Source organism: Vicugna pacos, chromosome 10 (assembly GCF_048564905.1).
Source record: "Vicugna pacos chromosome 10, VicPac4, whole genome shotgun sequence".
In the NCBI taxonomy this organism is placed as follows: Eukaryota; Metazoa; Chordata; class Mammalia; order Artiodactyla; family Camelidae; genus Vicugna; species Vicugna pacos.
In genome coordinates this window covers 55864101-55880914 of record NC_132996.1, presented here as the reverse complement: position 1 = coordinate 55880914, position 16814 = coordinate 55864101, and the positions used below count along the sequence as shown (strand labels likewise).

Here is a 16814-nt window from a genome sequence, read left to right as displayed (position 1 = left end):
TTTTAAAGGCCACAGTGTGTCCACAAGGCTCTACCATAGACACCAAGAATTGTGGTTTAAAGGGAGATAACGATTCCCAAATGACGGTGTACATGTATAATTTCTTACTGCAAATGTTCTCCCCTAATTCTCTGTTGCAGGATGGGGAGCAGTATACAGACGTGGCAGTTGCACAGACAAACATCATTTTGCTCCTTGTAATTACTGCAGCCAGTCTCGGTATATTCTCAGTAGTCGGATTTTTTGCTCCCCTCAGTAATATTCAGGACAGATGGAATTGAATTGCTCATTCTGTGCCTCTTTGGAATATTGCAGACCTCACATTAATGTTGTTAGGTATGACTCCAAGATCTAATGAGTGCAGAAGTTTACTGGAGAAAAGATTAGGTTTCTTATGGTCACTTTTCCAACTTTCACCATCTTTTTTTTGTTAACTTTATTGTCTGATACTGAACCATTGCCCTTTATCTTCTTTCCCTTAGAAGATTAGAATTAAAAATATTTATGGTGTGCCGTAATGCATTCTCTTCTAGGCAAAACGTTGCCAATTGGTGTTTTTCTCCTCTTTTTCAAAAGATGATTACATGTTCACAATTCACAAGGTATTGTACACATTTCAGCAGGAAATTGTAAGCCTTTATCTTTTGACAGCAAGAAGGAATTACTGCCCTTTTTCAAAATAGCCTCCCCATTTTGTCCAAATAAATGATTCATGCTGGAGACTTCATGATGTCTTTTGTTGGTTTCTGTGAATTTCAACACAGGCAGTCAAAAGGGGAAAAGAGGTTACGCATTTCTGAAAATTTCAGAAAATTATAGGTTTTATATGGGAAGGAGGATGCATTCCAATATCTTTAGTCCTGGTTTCTTCATCCTCCTGTGCTTTTTTAATACAAAGCTTAGAGCAAGGAAGAGAAGATAAATGACAGAGTAGGGACTGAATATTTTTCCTTCTCTCTCCAAGGACTGTCAAGTGCCTAGATTCCTTATCCTCCTGGGAGTAAAAAAGTAAGGGATGGCTGCAGCCATGCTGGCTAACACTTATCACTGGTGTTAGAGAACGCCTCCATATTCAAAAGTAATAGTTGTCTTTGCTTGTTTGACTTCCTCCAGATGCTTCTGAAAATATTTTTTAGTTAAAAAATTTTTTTAAAAAACCCACTATTGTTAAATGTGTGCAGTAACATTATATTTGGTGCCGTCTTACCTGGAGTTCACTTAAACGCTTTCAGGTCTTGGAAATACATAGTTAGCAGGTGTCTTAAACATCCTCTAATCTCAGTAACGGTTGTACATTTGCGTATAGCACATTCCTCTGGAGCCCCTGCTAGAGGAGAAGTAAGCAGTGGTTAAAGGTTTGTAATATTTTTACTGAAGACCGAATCCTGGCACTTTGCTTCTACCTCTCATTTGCCCAGGGCCCCGGGGTTTCTCAGCCTCAATACCTCTGACATTTGGGGACGGGTAATTGTTTGGAGGGTTGTCTTCTACATTGTAGGAGGTTTAGCAGCATCCGTGGCATCTACACATACGATGCCTACAGCACTCCTCTCATTTGTGACAAATGCAAATGTCTATAAACATTGCCAGCTGACCCCTGGGGACAAAATCACTGCCAGCCCGTGCACACCTATCTATGTACATACTTGAAATTCTTTGAAAATGATTACAGGGGTTTCTCCCATGTCTTCCACAGTATCTGAAGAATGCAGGAACTTGTGAAGTATACAGGGTCTACATACAGGTCCTCTTTTGCCTAATCTGGACAGATAAGTTGCTGAGCTGTTGTACATTTTACACGTACACACGTTTGTACACACACGGACACACCCCCCCCACACATATGCCTCAAGACTTGTAAATCACAATGTCTGTTCTACATCAGCTGTAGTAAACAGAGTAGTGGTTTTGGTTATATTACGAGGCATTGAAGTCACCCTTGCATTTTCAGAAATAACAGTACACATCTCCATAGCTTATGTAACTTGGAAGCCAGGTGTGTTCATAGCAACTCAGCACTATATTTAGACAGAATCTAGTTTTAACTTTCCTCTGCTACTTAGTTGTCGTTCAGTCCTGCCAGAACCTTGTCTGTAAAACTCTGCCAATAACAATGGCGGCAACATAATAATACTGCTGTCACTACCGCTGCTACTCCTGCTACTAATGTGATCAGATGGTTGAAAGGACAGAATGGGAAATGTGTGTGAAAGTATACAGCGCAGTGACTGACACCTCAACTGAACTAAAAAAAAAGAAATTACCTTCAACTGTTTAAATTATGAAGTGTTAAGTGTTATAAGGGTATAATTTTCCTACTCCTCAGACCTCTTCATCAAGCATATATTTTGAAGAGTCTTTGGGATGGAATGGAAAAAGCTTAAAGCTCTGGGACTTCAAAAGACTTCAAAAGACCTGGGACTGACTTCTAGCTCTGATTCTTATTTGATGCAGGAATCTTAAAAATTGTTAACTTCTTAGAAGCTCCGTTTTCTTGAAAAGATGGAAAAAAAACACATACATTTAAAAATACTTATAAATTCTGAAGCATGGAAGAAATGCACGATTCTTTTTTTTTTTGTGTGATTGGTAAATAATCCAGGAAGACAAGCAAGTAGAAAGATTTGCCCCCACTGAGTACTGCGTTCCTGCGAATGCCAAGTAATTTATAAACTTGTAAGCCCAGGGAGGGCTTCAGAGATCCTGGGGATGCCTGTAATCACAACGCAGAGGCTGTGAATGAGTTGGAATCTTCCAGGGTCAGAACAAAGCCGCTCAAAGGGTCAGCCCTGCAGAAAAAGGGCAAGATAATGGTTCATTTCTCTGTGTGATTGGCAGCAACCTTCAAATCTGAGTTGCTCAAGCAGGTCCCTGCTTCCCTGTCGGGAGGCACAGCCAAGCATCAGAATCCTCATATTTATTCTCTTGTCACCTCCCTACAACTCTATAAATAGTGGTTCCCCCCACCACCTGTCATAGTCTTCTTCGTGGCTTTCTGGACCTAGAAAGGAACCATTCCCTTTAAAATAAAAAAGGTTAATGGGTTTGGCAAATGCTCAGGAAGAGGTGGACAGAGGAGGATGCTTTTTCAATATGGTTTTAAGACATTTATGAAGGGCAGTGTTGAGACTTTCAAGAATCCATGACCTCTTGGATGGAGCACATTATTGCTTTTCTTTATATGCTGACTTTAATATCTCTGCCAGGGTGGGAGCAATGTCATAAGCACTGCTCTTGGCATCTGTCCAGCTTCCTTTCAGCTCATAGCAAACATCTGCTATGACCCCCTGCCCAGAGGCCCACATGCGAAGCACAGTGCTTTTATGGGACCCACGGTAAGAATTACTGGCATGGAAAATTGCTTCCTTAATCATCAATTCTGATAAGAAAACTGATGCCATAAGGTTTTCTTTTAAAAATAAATTATGATTTTTAACACTGAGTAGGTATAAAGGAATATTTATAATATACATAAAATATGAATAATCACAGTACTACAAAAGCTCATGCGTCTACCACACGGCCCTTAAGGGCCTTGTCCATGGTTCTGGACATGGTTACATCCTCCCCCTACACAGATAACTGCTCTACTAAATTTTGCGTTTATCATTCTGTTTCTTTCTTTTTAAGCTGTTAATGCATGTGTGTGGATGTCCTTTGCCTTTTTGCATATTTTTGCATAATTTTATAAAAATAGGCCTATACTCTGTGATTTCTTCTGGTAGGTGTCCTTTTAGATCACTCTTAATGTTCCTGAAATGCATGCATATTGCCATTCATTTATTTTCCCCGGTGTATATGAGTCCCCCCTACTCTTGATGGATCTGTAGCGTTTCTAGTTCTTGTGACTGACTATAAGTTGTGCCTACGAACATTTCTTGTCAGTGACACCCACTGCTTACACATAGTTTCCTAGGCTGTGGACCTAGGAGTGCATTTATCGTGTCATGTGGTGGCTGCACATTCAGTTATTAGATAGCATCTAATGTCTCTCCCCAGGAAAGGGGTTGGTTTTCATCCCAGCTACTGGGGCAGTTGTTGCTCCTGCTCTTCTTATACCCCCACCAATATTTGCTGTCATCTGGCTTTTAAAAATAATTTACCATACTCTGGGTTCTCTTTAGATCGTATAAATCCTTTTAAAAATAACTTGCCAATCTGACAACCTGAAATGGCATCTTCCCGAGGTAGTGGATTATAATTCCATGATTACGGACGAGTGAACACTCTTTGTTTAAGCTTGTTGATGATTTGGTTTCCCTTTTCTGTGAAGAGCCTATTCTGCACTTTTGCCCCTTTTCCAGCTTGGAGTCTGTTTCATATTCAACTGTAGCACTCTTGATGTATTTTGGAAAATAATTTTTGAGAGCAATGTATGTTCCTTGTCTAAATTTGTAGCTAATTTTTTTTCACTCTGTTTTGGTACCTTGGATAAATAGGTTATCATTCTTTTAATATAGTTGATTTTATCCATTTTCCCACTGAGGGTTTGTGCTGTATGTGCACGTGTGTGTCGTAAGAAAAGCTTTCCTGCCGCGGTCATCCAGTATTCTCCTATAACATCCTCTAAACATTTATGGTGTGTTCTTCAAATGTCCATCTTCCAGCCATGTGGAATTGCTTTTGTCTATCGCATAAGGTAGTGGCAGAGTATTATTATTTCCATATGAAGAAATAATTTTTCCAGAAACCTCTGCTGAAAATTTTCACTTCTCCCACTGAAAAATACCACCGGTCATAATCAATCGAGTTTCCTTAAATACATGTGTCCCTTTCAGGTCTCTCTTTACTGTTCCTTGGATCATTTTTTATAATTTCCTACTGGTACTATTTACTCACTACAGCTTTGTAATAATCACTGATATCAGTCCCTCCCCACGTCAACTTGTTTTTTCAGAAAGTGCAATTCTTTTCGATCTTTTGCTCTTCTATAAGAACTTGAGAATCAGCTTGGCAAATCCCACGATATAAAACGAAGATGATATCTATCACTTCGCTTTTGCTGTGTAACTAACAACCTGAGACTACTGCTTTACAACAACCATTTATTTAGCTCCCAGTTCTGTGGTTTGCCAAAGTGGACTGAACTCAGTTGGATTGTCCTCCTGATCTGAGCCAGGACTGGCTGCTGTTAGATAATTAGGATGTAATTATATAGGTGTTATTACCAGATGCAGGATTAAATCTGTAGCAAATGTTTATTATTGCATAAGAATCCACTGTAAAACATAAGAGGCTTAAGAGTAATACACATTTGCTTCCTTGCTTAACATTATGGTCAGAAATTTGGAAGTGTCTTAGGTGGGCGGTTCTGGCTTGGAAATCTCAATGAGGTTGCCGTCAAGGTGTTGCTAGGTTGCTGTCATCTGAATGCACGACTGGAGCAGCAATATCTCTGTCCGTGGTGGTTCACTCACATGGCTGGCAAGGTGGTGCTGGCTGTTGGACACCTGAGTTCTGCTTCTCATGGTTCTTCCCATAGGGCTTCATCGCTGTCCTCACGATACACATGCCTCACAGGCATCTGGCTTCCCCTGCACCTTCATCTGAGAGAGCAGAGTAAAAACTTGACCATCTTTTATGAAAGCCATGAAGTTACACTTTGTCATTTCCACAATATCCTACAGGCATCCTTATTCCATAGAGAAGAAGAATGAAGGGGAACATGAATACTAGGAGGCTAGAGGGTGAGAATCACCCAGAGCAATCCTGGAGACTGTTTTCTACAGTCAACTTTTGATTGAAACATAGATTGCAGTACATCTACATATTGTTGCAAACAGCAACTCTTTGGATTTTAAAATGCAGATATTGTTAAAGGCAGATTTATATCAGGGAGGAGGGAAGAATCCAAAAACTAGGTTTATATTTTTAAATGTCTTACTCAGATTGTGGTTTAAAAATAGTCCCCATTATGCAGTAATTTCTCAGTAAAGAATTATTGACATGTTATGTATTTTAATCCTCATAACTACCTTCCTCCTTTGTAAGTAGATACGAATATTTTCATTTCAAAGTCGAAGAGACAAATTCAGAGTGCCCATGCAACTTGTTCAAATGTACATGACCACAAAGTGGCAGAGATATGCTTCTAAAACTGGGATATTAGCCTCAAATCTCATGCACCTTCCAGATAGCCACTTGCCCAGTTGATATGTGGAAGAAGTTTCTTAATTTTCCCAGATGAAAGTGTTGGGAGTCTTTAGGTATAAATTTTCTAAAGGGCATGCTTATTTGTTCTGTCCAAATTTCAAAAAAGTGACAGAACTTGCAGAAATGGGTTAGAGTCATTCTGTTAAGAACTGTCTCCTCCCTCAACAGCACCAGAAGAAATTTATTTAGATCAGAACTGTAAAAAGAAATAGCAAAAAGTTCCACTGAAATGAAAATAACTTCAGGATGGGATGCTATTTTTTCACTACATGTGTTTTCAAATATATCAGATACGTACACTATGTATGGCTCTAGTGTAGTGAGTTTATGCTATAAATAGTATCTTTCTTTTAAGGGAGTCATGAGATGGTGTCCTAGTCTTGCTATGCCTGCTCTTCCTTCTTTAAGGGTTTGCTTTTATTTTCTACACTGATCCACACTATATTGGTAAATTCTTCATATTAAGGTGAATGCAATGTTAATTACACAGGTGGGCTACTACTGAGACATGAAACACCCCTATAAGTAGTACCTATTTGTGAATTTATTCTAGAAATAGCTTTGTGTGAAAATTGTTTTTCTGCTGCCTCGAATGGTATTTAGAGTTGGTCTTGGCTTCAGCAGAAAGATAATGTCTTTTGGGGTAAGTGGTCCGTAAAAGCACCATGCCAGCTTTCAAAAGTTCTTTTTCTTTATGATTGTTTCTTAATCTTATCCTCACAAGTAACTTTGGCTGCAGAAGCTCCAGCTTAATACTTCTTTCAAAAATATTTTGTAGCTCTTAATTTTGACTTTTAGCTCTTTAAGTCCTCCTCCATATAGATTACGGAAATGTGTTCACTTTGGGGCACTTGGTAGATTTCAGTAAGGGAAAATGAAAGTGTTTTTAGTCAAAAAAAAAATTTAAGTTGTTTAAACTAAAATGAAAATACAATATATCCAAGATAATAATGTTAGCAGTTGAGGAAATATTTACAGTGGCTTGAGATACATGCCTTTTCAGAAGTTGTCTAATAAATGAAGCAAGGCAAATGTTCACCTTTTTTTTTTTTGATACCTTGGCAGACTTTAATTACATCAGTAACTTCATCAAATCTCTTTGGAAATTCCTTTGTAATTTCATGTGGCAACAATTTGTCCTTCCCTTTAGCCCTCCTGAGTTATTAGATGTAGTTATTTTGAACAATTACCACATCACCCTGCAAGGAAGTTTGCATTTTAGTTTTAGGGTTTTAACTTTTACTACAAATGTTAATGCAACATTAAAATTGAACATTTAAGTTCCCAGGAGCAAAGAAATGCAAAGGGCAAGGTTCTTCTAATGTGATTAATTTGTTATTCTATCTTAGGCTTCTCATTAGGACATGCCTTTATGTTTTGAACTTATACATTAAAAAACATTAAGCCCAGTTGTTTCATGATTTCACTCAAATGGGAGAACATTTTCAGTTACTATCCACAATAAAAATTTCAGTTGTATGTGTGTGTGTGTGTATGTGTGTGTGTGCGTGCGTGTTTAAATTCTGTGTCCACAAATTATATTTTCTTTCCCACTCACAGATTTCCCTGTTTCTTCATTCAGGTCATATCTATACAGTATCAACCAAATTAATTCAAAAGGAAAAGGTCCAGCAAAGCATTCTCTTTCATGTCCATAAGATAACCCATAAATGCAATTTTCTATTCTCTGTTAACAAAAATTCCACATATTTCTCAAAAACATTAAAACTGTTGCCTCCAGAAAACTGTTGCCTCTCCACCATAACACACATTATTTCTAATTTCCAATTTACAGTTTTCAAAATACTTTACTATATCAAAATGTGATCAGTAACTGTGCAAGATGTGTTAGCCTTTGGCATATGAGTAAACAAAGATTAAGATCATAACTTAGATGTTACAGAAGTCTGAGGTTCAAACTCAAGATCAACTGAATAGTAGTGGTATCTTGAATGAATTACTTTATCTTGAAATTTCCATGGGTAAAATGGGAATGCTGTGGAATTTACCAAGCTGGATTGTTATAAGAATTAAATCATATAATATGTACGTGTGTAAAGGCACTTCATTATTCATATATATATATTACATTAATATTCTTATGAACTCCTATAAAAGTTAATGTTCACATTTCAGTATTTGGATTGATTAATTGTTAACACGTTTCCTCTTCAATAAAATACTTAAATTCCTGAAGAATGAATCTTATGTTTTAGCACTTGACCATAAATATTCATTTAGATCCTATCGTGATGAAATATATGAATGGCATACAGATTACACTGCAAGTTAATGGTCTTTAAAATATAATAAAGTAATGATTATCTATAATGGATGTGTATATGCACACATATACACACACATACATGCACACACACATAGATGCTTGTAAAAAGGATTAGGTAGATTTCAGTTTTTAATGTAGTGTAATTTACTGGGGAAAGTGTATATAATATTATAAATACTAACATTATCAAAAATAATATCTAACAAATATTGAGCATTTACAATGAACTCAATGCTAACCTAAGCTCTTGACTTACTTATGGTAAATTACTTAATTATCACAATTTTATGATATAGGAATTATTAATATCTCTAATTTTCAGTTGAGGTAACTGAGGCCCAGAGAGATGACTGCCCAGGATTATGTATGTAGTCAGCTCCTGTATTCCAGGTTTCCCACGGCTGAACTCTGTAACCATCATAGTCTATATGCAGAATTACCTAAGGTATTAGGCCGAAGCCCCGCCTGGTGGGAGATGAGCTCATTATTAAGCTGGTAAGATTAATTGCTAAAACACACAACATCAATTTAAAAATTTAGCAAAATTGAAGAAAAAGAAAATCTCAGCATCAGGGGGACAGCTGAGGACCTTGTACCCTGATTATTAGCTGTTATCAGTCACTGCTTGATTTAGACTCTGCTCATCTCCAGGCTTGAATGAAACCTGTATTCTCAATCGTCATAAACTAGCTGGGGCTTATTTTTGCCTTGTTTGGCTGCTAAACTTGGAGTTCGCCTTAAATTGCGTGTTATTTTGTCTCTTAGTTAAACGCTATGATTATCTCAATCACTCTCAAAGCATGTAAGGCTGTAAAACGCCCCATCTCTTTACTAAAAGGGAAACAGCTCTTCCTTTCTTCCTCCTCCTTCCTTCTGCCCTAATTTTCTCTTACATTTTCTCCTCCTTTTTGGGGGGGGGCATTTTCAATCCCTGCTCACTCCCCTCCCTTCTCACTTCGTTTGCTAATATTTTCCATTTGAATAATAATGAACAGGGACAGAACTAGAAACATCATTTCATTAATTGTATTGCTCCTTGCCAGATTCTTTGATCATATGTGACCTTCCTATAAAGAAGTGCAGAGTGGAACACGTTTCTTCTTCTTCTTTTTTGGGTATATAAATAAAATATACATAAAGGGATATTTCACACCTACTGGACCACTTCTTTGAATCTGAACTTTGCTGCTAAAGTTAGGCTAGGGTTTCTCAATCTCAGTGTTACTACATTTGTGTCCAGATAATCACTCATTGTGAGGGCTCGTCTTGTGCACCATAGGATGTTTAGTAGTCTCCCTGGCCTCTTCCCACGCGGGATGCCAGTAGCATCTTTCTCCTAGTTGCAATAATGCATAATGTTTCCAGAAATTGCCAGATGTCCCCTGGGATGTAAAATGGCCCGCTATTGAGAGCCACTAAGTTGGATATTTCAATTTCTAATTTTTATATCTCTTCAGTTTACTCAGAACTTGCTAATATATTGCCCACTTAGCCTCATAACATTTTAAAATACAGGTTTGTAATATTCTTTCCACACTGGGATGCAGATGTAGGAGCCAGCAATAATGAGCTAAGAAGCTTTCATATGAAGGATATCAAAGTGGAAATGTGCAGTAGGCAGCTATACCTAGGGGTGCATTTAGGACACAGATCAACACTGGAGACACAAGTTGGTAAATGGTCTTAGTGGTGATATCGTTTGAAGACATGAGAGTGTGTAAGGTGACTGAAGAAACTGTGTGATTAGAAACGAGCAGAATGCAGAGGTTTCAGCTGAGGAGATCTTCATAGTTAAATTCTGCAAAGGGAATTGGAGCTAAGAAAGAGACAGAGAAGATGTTAAAGATGAGGAAAGGTAATATATAAGCCATGGTAAAATATACTGCTATGTTACTGAAGTAGTAGTAGTAGTAGTAGTAGTAATAATAATAATAATAATAATAATAATAATAATAAATAATAATAATAATAATAAAAACCCACACATAGCACTTACTATATGACAGGAACTAGAATAAGAGTATTTATATGTATTAATTATTTTAATCTTCCAGCACCTGTGTGAGTAAATTATCTCTGTTTTATAGGTGAGAAAACAGTATCTCTATCTGTCTATCTATCCATCTATCTGATGGACAAATCAAGTTAATCATTCTGTGCTTCATTTTCTTCATTTGTCGAATGGGGATAATTGTGAAGATTAAATGAGTTAGGATGTAACTCAGGTAAACTTAAGTTGCCTGTTATATAGTGACAGTATAATATGCATATCTATTATTCTATGTAGGTTGTGTTTAAAGTATTTATCTACTTATTAAATAACTTGAACTCTTGAATGCCTCTTTGAATCCATTGTGGAAAATTACAGAGTAGCAAGGTATAAATATAGAAATAAAATAGAATGAGGCCACACACACAAATAATCCAAATTGTATAGCGACTATATGGCCCTTAATGAATGTTAGGTATGCATGTTTAGCAAATGCAGTCTGCATTATGTAGAATTAAAGTTAAAAAAATTACTGTTCAACCAATATTTGAGTACCTTTAACAATTTGCCTATAATAGTAGCTGCTAAGTAATGAGCAGTAGAAAAAGCCAGTTTCAAACTGTATCTTTAGAAAGTGGGATGGAAGGACAGAGGATGGAATTTTCAAAAGACAACAATTCATTTCAACATATTTCAGCTGTCTACTGCTTATTAGGTAGTAGTTTGAAATTAATTATTAATTACCTATTAGACAGGAAGAGAAAAATGGAAGAACTAAAGAAGAAAACAAAGAAGATAAGTAACTAAAATGTCTTCAAAAGTTAAGTAAGATAAGTTTTTAAAGTTTGGTAAAACAGTTGGTTTGTCGTGCAGTATCTAGATTGATTATTTAATTGAATTAATTTTTTCATTGTAAGCTAGCCAAAGAGACCTCTTGTTTTAGTGCTGGATAGAAGCATCCATGTTTTATTTTATATTACACTTTATTTTTGTCTTGAGATCCTTGTTTGATAGAATAACCAAAATGATAAATGATATAGATATAGATATATTATATATAAAATATATTACATATATTTATTCATTTGTGTGAATCTCAACTACTTTCAAAATCCCCAGCTACATAATAGCCTTTCTTTCTGTGACACATTTTAAATGATAGCAACATGTTTTGTGAAACAGTTGTGGCATAGTTTTATAATTTTAGGTATGACTGCTGAATTAGAATGTTTTTAAAGATCTGGGTGTATTATTTTTACTAATTATTTCATCTCCACCTATCATATAGGTATTTTTTTGTCTAGCATCCCTTAAGTGATTTTTTGTTTCTAGTCGTGTATTATTTACCTCAGAAGCTCAAATCATTTAGTACATATTTCATGTGAAGAGATGAATCAGAAAAAAATTTGTCTTTAAAAGGAAACATTATTTTTTAAAATCTCTATTTGATTCATCTAACAAATAATTAAATGGAGTGACTCTTTTATACAGATTTTTAAATACTTCACCGTTTTAGATTGAAGAGGATTTTTCATTTAAAAACATCAGTTTCCCATTTCCAGGAGAGTGAACTTTCTTAAAAAGAACAATAAAACCATAATGTTCATATATACACGGAAAACATATGCCTAAGAAAAACATAAATATATAATTTATATTATGTGGAAATTCCCACAGGTTTATAACCTCATAAATACAGACTAAAGTCTTTAGACTTTCAGGTAAACCACAGTGTAAACATTGTTTGACTATTTTCTCTACCTTCGTTGTACAGGCTGAAAAACTCTCTGTTGCATATTTTTCATGCTGCTCAATATTAACATCTATTGAGAAAATAAAAAGGTAGTGCATCTTTGGGTCTCTTTTAAGCTTTTCTTTTACCTAGTGTGTCACATTAATGCTGCCCTACAGGGAAATAATCAAAGAACTTTAATATAATGCTGTGGTTCAGAAAGGAAACATGACAGCAGTACATTACTGCAAATTGAATTTAATGAGCTTCTTAGCACTGGGAGAGTGACTCTTTGAAACAGAAGCTATTCAATTGAGATCTTTTTGATTTTAATTAAATCATTTTCCATTTACCACAGGGATAAGTTTAATCTTAATTAGGCACTTTCACGGGGAGGTGAAGCCATATGATTTATATTTTCTTGATCATATAGTGAAAGATTCAAAGTGTAAAGGATGAAAAACAATATGGCAGCCGTTTCAAGGGAAAACGGAGATAAGTATTCTCAAAGGTCTTTGAGGGGAATGATTTCAGCAGAGCAATGTCAGTGACTTGATCTTGGTGTTGATACATGCATATCTATAAATAGTTGGATAAACAAAAATAGTATTCATTTTATTTTTTATTCTGTGGCTTTTTCTTAAATACTGAAATTGTCCTTTGTGTAAAGGATCATTCAGTTAAGGGATAAAGCTATCTATGTATTGAGTCCATTATATACATTCTTGTTTGGGTAGGTAGCACACTCAGTTTGGATTCCCAAGACAATTCAAGCATTCATTCTGTCATTTTCCAGCTTTTTAATCTTGGGCAAGTAACTGAATCTCCCTGGACCATGTTCCATTCCCCCTAAAGTAGGACTAATGTCTCCCTTTTAGAGCTAGTGTCATAATTACATGAGCTAAAACTATGAAATTATATTGAAACCTGAGATTGATATATGAATATGACTTATTAATATTAATTTTAAAATACAATTTTAGATATTTCTGTAATTTATGCTACACGGTGCTGAGATTTCACCTTTTTAAGCATCCTTTTTTCACACGCTATATGCATGTTTGAAAGTAAGTGAAAATTACAATAAAAGGAAAAGGACAATAAAAACCAATGTGTGTTTCTATCATTGATGTTTTCCCAACTATGAAATATTCAAAGACTGTTTCATGTTTAAACAAAATGACAAGACAGGAAAGTGGATGGCTCGAGGGATTTCTTGAGGATTAATCTGTTCAGCATTATACACAAGCTATAAGTCTAAGCTAAGTTATCTTCAATCATCTACGACATTCAATCATTTCCCAGAAATTGAAACATTCAGAGAATGTTAACATTCTTGTTAACTTCACGTGGGAAAAATGGCTGCTCAAAATACCATGGAGGGTATCCAATGGGAAATGTTGAATAACGTTCGGAATTTTAAAGCAATTTTAACAAAAATAATTTTTTGCTAAAAAAAAACCCTGTTTTTTAAACAGACTTTAAAACTAAATTATTAGAAATTATATTTCTTTACATATATTTAATGTGAGATTATCTATTTGTATTCTTGAGTACATCAATATGATATCTTTGTAGCAGTGATAAATGTGTAGTGAATATCCAACAGAGTAAAATATTTGAATTGCTTCCTGGACTGTCATTCATGCAAGTGGACATTAACTCAATATTCCTTAGAATAATCTTTATGTAGAAAGTCATTGTGTGTGTCTATGTGTGTCTATTTCTTTGCTGTGTCACTAGCATCTAGCACATAATTGCTGTTATTTGAATCAGTTAATTAATTGTGGAGGTATTATCTCTAAGATATTAAATGGATACACTTGTAGATATTTTACCATATTTCTATTTACCTAAAATCAGAGGCAGCATGGTATTTGGGAAAATGAACAAGATTGAATTGGTTTCTGACTTCCTTCATTTATTTCCTATGTGTCTTTGAACAAATCATCTCTCTTAAATTTTTGATCTTCATAATGAACAGGTTGGATGTGATAAACTTTTATTTCTCTTTCCATTTAAATGATCTAAAAAAATTTAGTGGGTTTTCCGTATCACGTTGCGGGGAACTTTCTTTGCTGGGCTGCATCCATCTTTGTTCAGTCATTTGGTGTGCTTTACCAAAGATGATTTGACATCTTCAATCGTTAATTCATTCCTGGACAATGTTGTAATTGATCCATGGCTAGGGAGAGAATAGAGACTCACTGCATATTTCCCACTATTCTTTAGTGTGAGATTTTGCTACAAATACTCCAAAATTCTTCAACAATCAGACGACTGTATTAAGTGGAGGTAGGAAAGCTAGGGCTTTACTGCTTTTCTGTCTGCTGAGCTGTGTGTGTGGGGAGGCAGACCGCGTTGACGGTGGTAGACGGCAGGGGACTCACCCATGGAAACTCGCCTTTGGTATTCTTTCATCCAATCCCTCTCAGGTTTGTTTTGCTTTCTAATTTCCCCTCCCTTTCTTATTTCCAGGAAGTTTTTCTTTTCTTCTTTTTGTCCTCTCCCTTTTTCCATTCTCCTCTTGAAAACAAGGCATGTATGGGGAAGAGGGCCTATAGCTGAGGCAGGATTGGTCAGGATTTGAACAAGGGGAAGAATAAAAGGAAGAGACGTTCCCCTTGACTCACCAGAATAGTCTTGTTCTCCAAAAGCCAAGACCTGGGGGTATAGAGAAGAAATAAAATAACTAATACGCATATGAAGAAATTTCAGCCTCAGTTCCAATATGAGAAATGCAAATTATACTAATGAGATCACATTCTGTGACTGTCAAAACAGTGAAGCTCTTAAAATAATAATAAATGTTTGGAAAAGTAAGATGAAGGGGGCATTTGCTTGTACTATCCTGCACAATCATATGGAAAAAACAGTTTTGTAAATGTTTATTTGTTTTGATATTTTTAAATGTTCTATTATGAATACATCACATCATCTTTCAGCATCACAGATGTGAACAAAGATCTATGTTAAAGGCACTGCAGTGGTTTTAACCATTGCAAAAAAAGTGGAAATAACTAAGGTCAAAGGTAGCAGAATGGTTAGATATTATTGTACACTCATGACAGAATACTGCAGCCATTAAAATGACATTCCTAAACAATATTTAAAGCAAATATGCTCACTCTAAGGTATTGAAAGTGAAGAAACAAATTCAAGTGTAATCTACAGGTTATAAAATATATTCAGAGAATCAGAGGAAGTATGTAGAATCGTTAACAGTCATCTCAAAGTGTTCGGATTGACTGTGATTGTTCTCTCCCTTGCTTCTTTTAGTGTTCTCAAATTTTTCTATAAAAATGCTTTCTTTCATAAAAAGAAAGGCTATTAGAGAATTACGTGTTCTTTAGTTAGAAGATAATAATAATTTATATCCGAGTAGTGCTTTGCAGTTTGAAAAGCATTTCTATCTACATCATTTTATTTGAATCTAAAAATATCTGCACTCCTGCCCAGCTTCATCTGTGATGCTCACCTTACTTCTTGAGGCTCAAGTCCATTTCATTATTGCATGAAGTCTTTGCTGAATCTGCCACTTACTCCCTTTCAGATGATGTTTCACTTCTACCTATTCAACCAAAGCATCTAACACAATATGTTTATTGAATAAATAAAGGAATGAACAGCCCAAATGCCACAGACTGAATGTTGTGCCCTTCACCCCCAAATGCATATGGTAAAACCTAATTGCCATTGTGATGGTATTTGGAATGGGGCCTTTGAGCGGTGATTAGGTCATAGGGAAGGAGCCCTCATGAATGGGATTAGTGCCCTCATGAAAGAGACTCGAGAGAACGCGTTTATGCCATATGAGGTTACAGCAAGAAGAACAACCCGGAAGCAGGTCCTCACCAGACACTGAACCTGCCACCTTCTTGATCTTGGATTCTCCTGCCTCCAGAACAGTGAGAAATAAATGTGTGTTCTTTAAGCCACCCAATGTATGGTGCTTTTGTTACAGCAGCCCCAGTCGACCAAGACATCAATGAGCAAAAATACATTGTATGTAAGTTATGTGATTAATACTTTTTTTTTCCCACTTTGTAGATGAGAAAGTGAGACTCAGAGAGTTTCAGTTGCTTTCCCAAAATTCAGATTAATGAAAATCAAAATTAAAATAGAAATTTCTACTCTCCAAACTTTGTGCTCTTTTTAATATTCTAATATTTGGAACCATGGGGCTACTGGAGTCAATAAGAAGTTTAAGAATTATCAAGTCTCTTTCCATATTTATTGCTTCTTGGAGTTGGTTAATTCTACAGATACTTGGATTCATTCTCCATGTCCCTTTCAGAGAAATGTGTAGAAATGAAAGCTAGCAAAGGGTAGAAATGTGTTTCATTTCTTAAAATGGTTGAGGGAAAGGAACTAACTGAAAGAGGTGAATGGATAAAAAATGAAGAAATGTAGTAAGGGTTGTGGCAGAATAACAGTCCCTGCCTCCAAAAGACTTCCACTTCCTAATGCCTGGAACCTATGGATATAGTACCTTACATGGAAAATGGGACTTAGAAGATGCGATTCAGTTAAGGAACTTGAAAATGGGACACTCTTCTGGATTATCCAGGTGGACCCAATGAAGTCACAGGTGTCTTTATAAGTGAAAGAGAGAGGTGTTAGAGTCAGAGACAGAGATGTGACGACACAAG

General features: G+C 36.0%; 1 protein-coding gene and 1 long non-coding RNA gene across 9 annotated transcripts in view; one reads left to right on the top strand and one right to left on the bottom strand.

Moving 5' to 3' along the window:
• Positions 1-16814, top strand: part of LRRC4C (leucine rich repeat containing 4C) — a 1285379-nt gene that overhangs the window by 766608 nt on the left and 501957 nt on the right. The window lies entirely within an intron of this gene.
• Positions 14159-15805, bottom strand: LOC140699020 (uncharacterized). Its single transcript, XR_012077054.1, has 3 exons — positions 15641-15805; positions 14796-14826; positions 14159-14347 (listed from the first exon to the last, which is right to left on the bottom strand). It is a non-coding gene; the product is annotated as an uncharacterized lncRNA (long non-coding RNA).